Genomic DNA, 12,233 nt, shown 5'->3' on the forward strand with positions numbered 1-12,233 from the left:
AGCCAGGCAGACTTCTACGGTCTATGTCCCTGAAACAACAAAGAAAGACCATGATCAAGTATACAACATCACGATCATTTTTTATTTTAATCTTGAATTGAGAATGAATGAGACTGTTGGGCAGACTGGATAGGCCATTCAGGTTTTTATGCCATCGCTTTTTATGTAAAACCTAATGTACATCCCGATGTGTAGATTAGGCATGAAGCAGGTGTATACCACATCTAGTTTCTCCGTATGGTCAAGGCCTGACAAAGGGAAAAAGCTATGGGAAGAGATTTGGGGTTTTGTTCATGCCTTTTTCAGTAGTAGCTCAAGGTGAGTTTTATTCAGGTGTAATAGATATTTTCCTATCCACAGAGAGCTAAGCTTATATCTGAGGCAATGTAGGGCTACGTGGCTTGCCCAAGATCACAAGAAGTAGTAGTGGGATTTGAATAGTGGCTTCCCAGCTCACTGTGCTAACCATTAAGGTGCCCCTGCCATGCAGGACTCATGCCATATAGATGTGCACCAAACCCTAGAGCCTGAAGAGGACCTTACGAGACTGGGAGACTGGGCATTTCAATGGCAGATGATGTTTAATGTGAGCAAATGCAAAGTGATGCATGTGAGAAAGCCTGAATTATAGATAAACTAGTAAAAAAGCCCCGTTTCTGATGCAAATGAAACGGGGGCTAGCAATGTTTTCTTCTGTGTGCATGTGGGAGTGTGTGTGTCCCTGCCCTCTGGCCTCTCTCCCCTCCCCCCTCTGAGTCCTTCACTGTTACAGAGCCAGCGATTTGATTTCGTGCTCTGCTGTTTTCCTTCACTGACTGTGTTACAGAGAGGGCGGGGCAGACACTCATAGGGAAACCGGATATCTCGCCCCCTTCACACTTCCGGCTGGAGGCTTCATAGAACGTTGGTGTTGCCTTTTATATAGAGAGATAATGCAAGGTTCCATGTTAGGAGTCACCAACCAGGAAAGGGATCTAGGTGTTATTGTTGATGATACGTTGATACCCTCTGCTCAGTGTTGCGGCAGAGGCTAAGAGAAAAAAATAGAATGTTAGGTATTATTAGGAAAGGAATGGAAACAAAAATGAGGACGTTATATTGCCTTTGTATCAGTCCACAGTGGGACTGAACCTCGAATATTGTGTTTGATTCTGGTCACCGCATCTCAAAAAGGATATAGTGGAATTAGAAAAGGTGCAGAGAAGGGCGATGAAAATGATAAAGGGGATGGGATGACTTCCCTATGAGGAAAGGCCGAAGCGGTTAGGGTTCTTCAGCTTGGAGAAAAGACGGCTGAAGGGAGGTTTGATAAAGGTCTATAAAATAATGAGTGGAGTGGAATGGGTAGAGATGAATTGCTTGTTTACTCTTTCCAAAAATGCTAGGACTAGGGGGCACAAAATGAAACCTCAAAGTAATAAATTTAAAATGAATCAGGAAAACCTTTTCTTCACTCAATGTGTAATTAAGCTCTGCAATTCGTCGCCAGAGAATGTAGTAAAATCAGTTAGCTTAGCGGGGTTTTAAAAAGATTTGGATGGCTTCCTAAAGGAAAAGTCCATAGACCATTATTAAAATGGACTTGGGGAAAATCCACTGCTTGTTTCTCGGATAAGCAGCATAAAATGCATTGTACTTTTTTGGGATCTTGGCCACTGGATTGGCCACTGTTGGAAACAGGATGCTGGGCTTGATGGACCTTCGGTCTGTCCCAGTATGGCAATACTTATTTACTTATGTAAGCTGCATCTGTGACTCACTGTAGTTCCCTGATGGAAACAGATTTGTCTTACTATATAGACACCCTTTTACTGCTGTAAGAAAATGCTGTCAAATTGCCAAGTCTTGCCTTAAGGCCTGAGTGACTCTAATGTAGTGATGGCAATGTTGATTACTGTAGTGGCAGACAGTCTGTGCATAAATATTCTGCCCATTGTTATCACTTGACAAGCATAATTCGATGAGTCTAGAAGGGATTGCATCTGGATTTCAACTGAATTATGTTTCAAAATCTGAGCTCAAGGCAAGCTGCATTTCAGTTACTGTAGCTATTTCTTTGGTACAGAAGGTCTACAAGCGAAGGGATCTATTTATTAAGCGGTGATAGATCAATAACATGCATAATTTGCCAATAACTAGCTTAACACAAGATTGTGTACCAGAATGCATGATAAATAATAATTAGTTTAAAGCATGCAAATGCATGCACATCATCTTATTATGCATAATAAATAATGCAGTTTGCATTAAACATCACAAGCTGTTATTCACTGACTAGTCTCTTCAGTGGCGTTCCTAGCTTGGCTTGCACCCGAGGCAGATCGCTGATGCGCCCCCCCCCCCCCGGGTGCAGCGTGCCCCCCCTGCCTGCGAAATGACACCTTCCCCCTCCCCCCGGCGAAATGACACCCCCCCTGGAGGGTGTTCCGGGGCAGAGGGAGCTGCAGCGAACGAGCGAAGTTAGCGAAGTCGGCGCACGCCGCAGCACCCCCCAGCGGCGTGCACCTGGGGCGGACCGCCCCCACCGCCCCCCCCTTGGTACGCCACTGAGTCTCTTTCACTTCAATGTCGTTGACTGTTTGTTGCAGAATTGATGTATGATTTCTGTAGATTACTGTAAGCCACATTGAGCCTGCCCGTGGGTGGGAAAATGTGGGATATAAATGCTATAAATAAATAAATAAATAAACACCTCAAGAAGTGGTGTTTGCTTTCTCCTGTGTGCATTGGGTTATAGCAGCAGGCTGAGAACCAGGGAAAAACGCAACAGGAAAAAAAAATCTCTGCAACAGTTATACCACAAGCAAAAACAGAGACAAAGGTCACCACGAGAGAAAAGGAAGAGTCAACCAAGTTGTCACTGAGGAAATTTTATTGTGGAATTGATCCAACTAGGTTTCGACAAAATTGCCTTCATTAGGAGTCCCAGTACTTCATAGGACTTGATTGGAACACCTGGTTGAAAACCACAGCACAGAGCTTGACTTTCACCTCCAGCAAACCCTCGTTTTCTTCTCACAAGTGTTAACGCCTCATTCCAGAACCACACACAGGAAGGTGGACATGTTCTGGACCAATCCCACCCCAATCCTCAATTTTGCAATAAAATCAAATATCTACCCTTCTGTGTATACCCCATCCCTCATGACCTAATTCCTGAACCTGAAAATCTCAGCCCTGTTCCCACCCTTCATTCTCCAGATCTACTGAGATCTCCCTGGTGGATAGTGGGCAGCAGGAGCGATCCCCTCTAGCTCCTTCCCCAGAGGCAACCTTTTTGGAAATGGTGGACCTGGGCCCCTAGTTGTAGTCTTGCAGTATTAATGCTAGGGGTCAGGCTGCCAATCAAGAAGCATTCCTTAAGCCTTCCATTTACAAAAAGGGAGTTTGCTGGGAAAAGAGTGACCAAGGATTATTCCTGCCACTTATTACCCACCAGGGAGAGTCCTATAGGTACTGGGGAGAGGACGAATCTGGGGATGGGGTGGGTGGAGATCTGAGAGTTTGATTTCTAATGAGAACAGAGATTGATGTGGGACAGTGCTGAATTAAGGCATAAATATTTAGGAAGGCCCCATCAGTTGTGCTCAGGACTCATGAGGCTAGGACTGGCAACTCTCTGTATTTTTTCAGGATTCTACAAATTTGTAAATTAACTGTTGATAGCCAGAAAGTCAGCTAGCCCTTTTAAAGATAGTGAATTGAATTGAATTAGCTGCAGCAACACAAAAAACAAATTTACCAGGGGACTGACCAACCCATGGTGCTCAGTTACCACAGATTGCGTGGAGGGGCATTTTCGAACGGGGACGCCCATCTCTAAGGGTAGCCATCTCCGAGGACGGTGCCGTGAAGGGGCGGGGCCAACCGTATTTTCGAAAAAGATGGCCAGCCATCTTTTTTTTCGATAATACGGTTGGGGCCGCCCAAATGTCAGAGATGGCCGGGTTTGAGATCGCCGGCCTCGGTTTCCATTATGGGCAAAAACCGAGGCCGGCGATCTCAAACCTGGCCAAATCCAAGGCATTTGGTCGTGGGAGGGGCCAGCATTTGTAGTGCACTGGCCCCCTCACATGCCAGGACACCAACCGGGCACCCTAGGGGGCACTTCTAAAAATTAAAAAATAAATAAATAAAAATAGCTCCCAGGTGCATAGCTCCCTTACCTTGGGTGCTGAGCCCCCCAAATCCACTCCCCACAACTCTACACCATTACCATAGCCCTTATGGGTGAAGGGGGGCACCTACATGTGGGTACAGTGGGTTTGGGGGGAGGTTTGGAGGGCTCCTATTTACCGCCACAAGTGTAACAGGTAGGGGGGGATGGGCCTGGGTCTGCCTGCCTGAAGTCCACTGCACCCACTAAAACTGCTCCAGGGACCTGCATATTGCTGTGATGGAGCTGAGTATGACATTTGAGGCTGGCAAAAAAAGTTTTAAAAGTTTTTTTTGAGGATGGGAGGGGGTTAGTGACCACTGGGGGAGTCAGGGGAGGTGATCCCCGATTCCCTCCGGTGGTCATCTGGTCAGTTCGGGCACTTCTTTTGGACTTGGACCTGAAAAAAAAGGGACCAAATAAAGCGGACCAAATTCTCGAGAGGGACGTCCTTCTTTTTTCCATTATCGGGTGAAGCCGGCCATCTCATACCACGCCCTTGTTCCGCCCCCATCCCACCTTCGCTACGCTACCGACACGCCCCCTTGAAGTCTGGCCGCCTCCGCGACGGAAAGCAGTCGAAGCCTGCCAAAATTGGCTTTTGATTGTACCGATTTGGCTGGCTTCAGGAGATCGCCGGCCATCTCCTGATTTGTGTCGGAAGATGGCTGGCGATCTCTTTCGAAAATAAGCTGGATAGTGAAGCAGTACACAATGCACTACTTTACCACAGAATTTCCAGATAAGAGCCTAAGGGGTCCTTTACTAAGCTGCATTAGGCATTAATGCATGCCTAACACTGCTAAAAATGGAGTACCATGGGACACGCTCATGCGGTAAGAGGTGGGCTTTTAGCTTGGACTTGAAAACGGCCAAAGACGTGGCTAGACGTACATGCTCGGGAAGTCTATTCCAGGCATGTGGTGCAGAGAGATAGAAGGAACGGAGTCTGGAATTAGCAGTAGAGGAGAAGGGGACAGATAAGAGAGATTTGTCAACAGAACGGAGTGTCCGAGGGGGGATGTAGGGAGAGACAAGAGTGGAGAAGTACTGGGGAGCAGTAGATCTGATCTAAGGTTTCATGTTCATCAGGAGTCATGAGGTTTGGAACATATACAATCTAAGGTAGGGGTGGAGAACCTCTTTCAGGATGGCCATGGAGAAGGGGCTCAGGAATGGGTCTCTCTCTGAAGATGTGGCTAGGGAATGCCCCTCCAATGGTGTGGCTCAGGTGAGGTTCTCCTCTGATGACCTGAGTAGGAGCAGCCAGTAGAAGCTGAGCAGGAGCAGGAGCTTGATCCGCTGTTTTAAAGGATGAAGAGTGAGAACACCTACCTGGAGCAGAGCCTCATAAAAACATAAGTATTGCCATACTGGGACAGACCGAAGGTCCATCAAGCCCAGTATTTTGTGTCCAACAGTGGCCAATCCAGGTCACAAGTACCTGGCAAGATTCCAAAAAAGTAAAACAGATTTATTTAAGTATGTATATACTTCCTAGACCTAAGCAGTTTACAATTTGATATGCTGCATATCCTAGATATAAGCAGTGGATTTTCCCAAGTCCATCTTAGTAATTTTCCTAACCTTTTTAAAACCCTGCTAAGCTAACTGCTTTTATCACATTCTCTGGCAAAAAATTCAAGGGTTTAATTAGATGATGAGTGAAGAAATATTGTCTGAGATTTGTTTTAAATTTAGTACTTAGTAGCTTCATTGCGTGCCCCCTAGTCCTAGTATTTCTGGAAAGAGGAAACAAGTGATTCACGTCCACCCATTCCACTCCACTCAGTATTTTATAGACTTCTATCATATTTCCCCTCAGCCAACTCTTCTCCAAGCCGAAGAGCCCTAGTCGCTTTAGCCTTTCCTCATAGGGAAGTCATCCCATCCCTTTATCATTTTCGTCACCCTTCTCTGTACCTTTCCTAATTCCGATATATCTTATTTGAGATGCAGTGACTAGAATTGCACACAGTATTCAAGGTGTGGTTGCACCATTTAGCGATACTAAGGCAATGGGCTGAGATCCTGGGGAATTGTGTTCGATTCCCCTTGTGACCCTGGGCAAGTCACTTAAACCTCCATAGCCCCAGGCACAAACTCAAATTGTGAGCTCACTAGAGACAGAAAAAGTACCTCCATATGATATACCGCTGTGGTTGTATCCACAGAAAGGCGGTATATCAAATCCATGACTCTTGACTTTGTAATTCTCAATTTTGTTTTCCATTTCTTTCCTAATAATTCCTAACATTCTGTTTGCTTTCTTAGTCATCGCTGCACACTGAGCAGAGGGTTGACATTATCAACGATGACACATAGATCCTTTTCCTGGGCAGTGACTCCTAATGTGGAACCTTGCAACATGCAGCTATAGTTTGGGTTCCTCTTTCCCACATGCATCACTTTGCACTTGCTCATATTAAATGCCATCTGCTATTTGGACGCCCTGTCTCCCAGTCTCGTAAGGTTTCTCCTGCAATTTTTCACAATCCTCTTCTGATTTAAAAACTTTGAACGACTGTGTCACCAGCAAATGTAATTACATTACTAGTTATTCCCATCTCTAGATCATTTATAAATATGTTAAAAAGCAGCGGTCCCAGCATAGACCCCCTTGGGAACACCACTATCATTGCATTGCATTACAATTAGGACTTATCCTACTAACACCTGTTCAGTTCTAAGCGGTTTACAATCATCTTAGGGTGTTTTGAAATCAGAACATTCCTCTGAGAATTACAGTAGATTGCTTATGGGGTAGATGGGATTCTGGTTTTATTATATTTTGGTAGAGGGGGCTGTTTCTTCCCTGCGCCAGCGCCCTTTTTACCGCAGCGGGTAAAAAGAACCCAGACACACATGGCCATAAGGTAAGAGAACTCTTACCACATGGCTATGCAATGGGGAGCCAGGGCCACCGAGAGACTAGGCCGGGCCCAGGGCAAGGCCGCCCCGCCTCCGCCCCCCCCCCCCCCCGCCGCTGCAGTCCGCGGTCTCACCTGCCTGCCTCCACGGCTCTGGACCCCCTGCATTCAAGGCGGCAGTCGCAGATCGCCTCTCTTCTGGCCCTATTCTGATGTAACTTCCAGTTTCCGCGAGGGTGGGACACAGGGAGGGAAGGTCCGAAGGGAGGTGATCTGTGACTTCCGCTTCGAATGCAGGGGGCCCGGAGCCGAGGAGGCAGTCAGGTGAGACCGAGAACTGCAGCGCCGGTGGCCTGACCCCGACCTTGGAGGCCCGGGCCCGGGGAATTTTGTCCCTCCTGCCCCACCCTCTCGGCGGCCCTGCGGGGAGCCCTTACCATCACCTGTTGAGGTGGCGATAAGGGCTCCGGCGTTAACCCGGTGGTTACCAGGCAGCGCACAGCAATGCCCAAATACCACCAGGTTATTGCTGCGCAATCCATATTCGGGGGTTTTCTTTTTCTCTCAGAAATGGCAGGCTCTGGACAGGACTACCGATGGCAGCCAAGTTACCGCTGCTGTGAAAAAAGGGCCCTTAGTGCCCTATTTTCAGCCAATTTAGCAGCATAAGGAGCTTATTTTTGAAGTCCATAGGCTAGAAATGTCCAAATCCTGATTTTGCAAAGGCTGAAAAGGGACATCCAACACTGCAGTATGTCCAAATAGCCAGGGAGCGTGTTGTGGGTGTGTTTTAGGCAAGACTAGGTAGGGCCCAAAATCAGGACGTCCAACAGTAATTACCGAATAGGAAGAAACACCCAAGCCTAAAGAGAAAGATGTCCTGTTTCAGTCATGTCCAGGGTACACAAAGATGCTCTGATTGAGCAGCTGATCACTGGAGGGAATAAGGCATAACACTTCCTTAATCCTCCAGTGGTTGCTGTCCCCCTCCCTCTCCCCTAAAAGCGAAATCAAAAAGGGATACAGTTTCTATGACAGCTTCGGGCATTATATCAGCATTTTTAGCAAAGTAGGAAGCAAGTCTGAGGAGTAGTGTAGTGTAGTGTAGTGAACTTAAAACCAAGGGATACAGGCTCAAAATCACACTTTAATGCTTTGTTGTTTTTATTGTGAGTCTTCCAGAACAGGGGCATAGCCAGACACCCAATTTTGGTTGGGCCTGGGCTCAAGATGGGTGGGCAGAACTGCACCCTGTCCCACAAGTGATTTGGTTTCTCCCTCTCTCGTCTGCATGCCATATGGTCTCTCAAACACCTCCCATCCCCCACATTCCTTTTAAGCCTTCCCTATGATGCAACTTCCTGTTTCCGGATAGGCAGGAATACATCAAAGAGAAGGCTGTGGGGCCAGTGCAGGGTTGCCAGATGGGCGATTTTCCCGCCCAATTGGGCGGTTTTCCGCAACCCGCCATGGGAAACTTTTGCCCGCGGCGGGTTGCGGTTTTTTGGGCTCGTTTTGTTTTTTCTGTGTGGGTTTTGGGGCGGTTTTTCGGCCGGCGGGGGGTGGGGCTAATGGCAACAGAGGCGGGGTTTGTGACGTTTTGGGCGGGGTTTGTTGACGTATTGGGCGGGGCGATGACGGTGGGGGCGGGGGTGATGATGGAAGGGGCGGGGTTGATGATGCATTTGCCACACCAGAATCACTAGCACAGCTTTGTAAAATGCAACTTACAGTATTTCATGTGTTGCCTGTGTAAATATTATTATTATTATTAGCATTTGTATAGCGCTACCAGACGCACGCAGCGCTGAACACCTGATACAAAGAGACAGTCCCTGCTCAAAAGAGCTTACAATCTAAATAATACAGACAGACAAGACAGTTACGGGTGAGGGAAGCAATGGGTGAATACCGCTTTAACAATCACATGCCACGCCATTTAACTGCGTAGGCACGCTTCTGTCACTTACATGCATAAGCGTTTACTACCCACGTGGATGATAGAATTCTACTAATTTTAAACATGCAAAGGTGTATAAGTATCTGTCATAGAATGAGGAGGGATGACTGTCAAAGTTAGGAGAATAAATCCTTTGAATATCAGGCCCTAAATTATTGGCTAGACATTATCCATCCTCACCTTGGACCTTACCTCTCTTTCCTATGCCGCAGGGTGGTTCAGGGACCCTGCCAAATATAACAACTAACAAAGAACAAAGAACAGCTGGATCGGGCCCTGCCTCTCTTGGATTAGTGCAGCTTTTGGATAATTCTGTTGCTAAAGCTGCCTGATGTGGTTTGGATACAAAGCTTCAGTTAGCAATTTGCTACCAAAAGTACATCTAATCTTCACAGTAAAACGAAAAAGGAGGAAAACAGAGTAAATGTGGGTGAAAGCGAGCAAATAGTTTCACTTAGCATGATGAATGGAGAGCAAGTTTAGGCCCGGCCATTGGCAGCAACTGAAATGTGGTGGAAATATACGCACCCAGAGGAAAAAAAAATGCACAACTGGGCCCTCAAGACTGAGACAACAGGAGTCCTTTGTTGAGATCAGACCCGACACGGGCCGCGTTTCGGCGCAAACAATGCCTGCCTCGGGGGGTCTGTCAAAAGCCGGGAGGCAAGGCAGCTAGGTAGAGAAGGGAGACGGAGGAAAAGGCAATTCGCTCATCTGCTGTTTTTAAGCACATCAAGAGCATCAAGAATGGATGCTCAAGAGTGGCCTAGTGGTTAGGGTGGTGGACTTTGGTCCTGGGGAACTGAGTTTGATTCCCACTTCAGGCACAGGCAGCTCCTTGTGACTCTGGGCAAGTTACTTAACCCTCCATTGCCCCATGTAAGCCGCATTGAGTCTGCCATGAGTGGGAAAGCGCGGGGTACAAATGTAACAAAAATAAAATAGATACTATTGGAGATTCTACATGGAATGTTGCTACTATTGGAGATTCTACATGGAATGTTGCTATTCCACTAGCAACATTCCATGTAGAAGCCTGCGCGGCCACATTGGTGATCTGCAAGGACCGACTTCTACATGGAATGTTGCTAGTGGAATAGCAACATTCCATGTAGAATCTCAAATAGTAGCAACAGTGGAGGAGTGGCCTAGTGGTTAGGGTGGTGGACTTTGGTGCTGAGGAACTGAGTTCAATTCCCACTTCAGGCACAGGCAGCTGCTCCTTGTGACTCTGGGCAAGTCACTTAACCCTCCATTGCCCCATGTAAGCCGCATTGAGCCTGCCATGAGTGGGAAAGCACGGGGTACAAATGTAATAAAAAATAATAATCTCAGAGCAAGTGGCTGTGGGCATTCTGCTGCTGCAGTTATAATTGGCAGACCCCTGAGGCAGGCATTGTTTGCGCCGAAACATGGCCCGTGTCGGGTCTGATCTCAATAAAGGACTCCTGTTGTCTCAGTCTTGAAGGCCCAGTTGTGCTTTTTTTTTTCCTCTGTATGCTTTTTGTGTATACTGTATTACCCTCTCTAGTTGCTTTGCAAATGTATGCACCTCAATTAGGCACATCTCTGTGTTCTGTAACAACACACGTAAATGCTAGGAACACCCCCGTTCCGCCCATGATCCTCCTATTTCCGTTCCTCCCCTTTTTTACTCACGTGTAAAATTTGGGTGTGGATCCCGTGCCTAAATGTACATGCTTAAGTTCCAATTAAATCTAATTTGTTCCAATAATTGCTCATTATTCAATGAAATTGCGCATGCAAATAGGGTGCACAGCCAAATTCACGCATGCAATTTTTGGTGACTTACAGAATTAGGGGAAAAACGCAGTAGCAACTGTGAAATTGATATTCAAAAGGATTCATTTGTTTAACTTCAAAGTTATAAAACAATAACCACTACGTGAATCCTAATTAGGCACCCCAGTATATCCGTGCAATGTTGTATTTTATAACATGTTCATGCTTAAATAGTTAAAAAAAAACACGTATTTGATGAACAAAAAATGGGAGGAAAAACCTTATACAACTGTGGCTACACATGGTTCCTCAGAACCAAAATTGTAACTTCAAAGTTAACCTTTGAGAATACTTTTTCTTTCAAAAGTTATGGCCAATCAGCTGATAGCTTTGGTCTGGCATTTACATACTCAATGGTCCAATCACACTTTTTCTTTCAAAAGTCATGGCCAATCAGCTGATAGCTTTGGTCTGGCATCTACATACTCAATGGTCCAATCACACTTTTTCTTCCAAAAGTCATGGCCAATCAGCTGATAGCTTTGGTCTGGCATTTTACATACTCAATGGTCCAATCACACTTTTTCTTTCAAAAGTCAGGGCCAATCAGCTGATAGCTTTGGCCTGGCATCTACATACTCAATGGTCCAATCACATCTCACCACTTCTTCAGCGGCTTCACTGGCTCTCTATTGAATATAGGATTAAATTCAAAGTTGCAGCACCAACTCATAACGTTTTGCACAGTGGTCTTCCTGCTTATCTTGCCTCTGTGGCAGTGTTGCCAGGTGGGCGGTTTTACCGCCCAATTGGGCGGTTTTCCGCGACCCGCCGCGGGAAATTTTTGCCCGCGGCGGGGTTGCGGTTTTTTGGGCTGCTTTTTGGGCTTCAGGGCGGTTTTTTGGGCGGCTTTTTGCCTTTTTTCGGCCGCGGGGGCGGGGTTAGTGACGTTTTTGGGTGGGGTTAGTGACGTTTTGGGCGGGGCCGATGACGTAGGAGGCGGGGGCCGATGACGTGGAGGCGGGGCCAATGACGGGGAGGCGGGGCCGATGACGTCGGAGGCGGGGCCGGTGACGGCGGGGGCGGGGTTGATGACGGCGGGGGCGGGGTTGATGACGCGGGGGTGGGGGTGTCAGGGGCGGGGTTTGTGTTTGGGCGGTTTTTGGGCTGTTTTTTGGGCTGGATTGGGCTGGAAAAAAAATTTCCACCTGGCAACCCTGCTCTGTGGTGATTTTCTACACACCCTCCCGTACTTTACATTCACTGCACGATAATAGGTTGGTTCTTCCTCATCCTTCTAAAGCTTGACTAGAGTCTACAAGATCAAGTGCCTTGTACTTTGTTTCACCTGCATTATGGAATTCACTGCTACAACATCTTCACCTTGACCCTTCATATTCTTCATTTAAAACATCTCTAAAAACATACCTCTTTCAGCAGGCCTATAACACATGACCAGGTTGATTTCTGCAGCAGGTGATGGGGGTTTGTACATGTCTGTTAC

This window comes from Microcaecilia unicolor, chromosome 2 (genome assembly GCF_901765095.1).
Source record: "Microcaecilia unicolor chromosome 2, aMicUni1.1, whole genome shotgun sequence".
In the NCBI taxonomy this organism is placed as follows: Eukaryota; Metazoa; Chordata; class Amphibia; order Gymnophiona; family Siphonopidae; genus Microcaecilia; species Microcaecilia unicolor.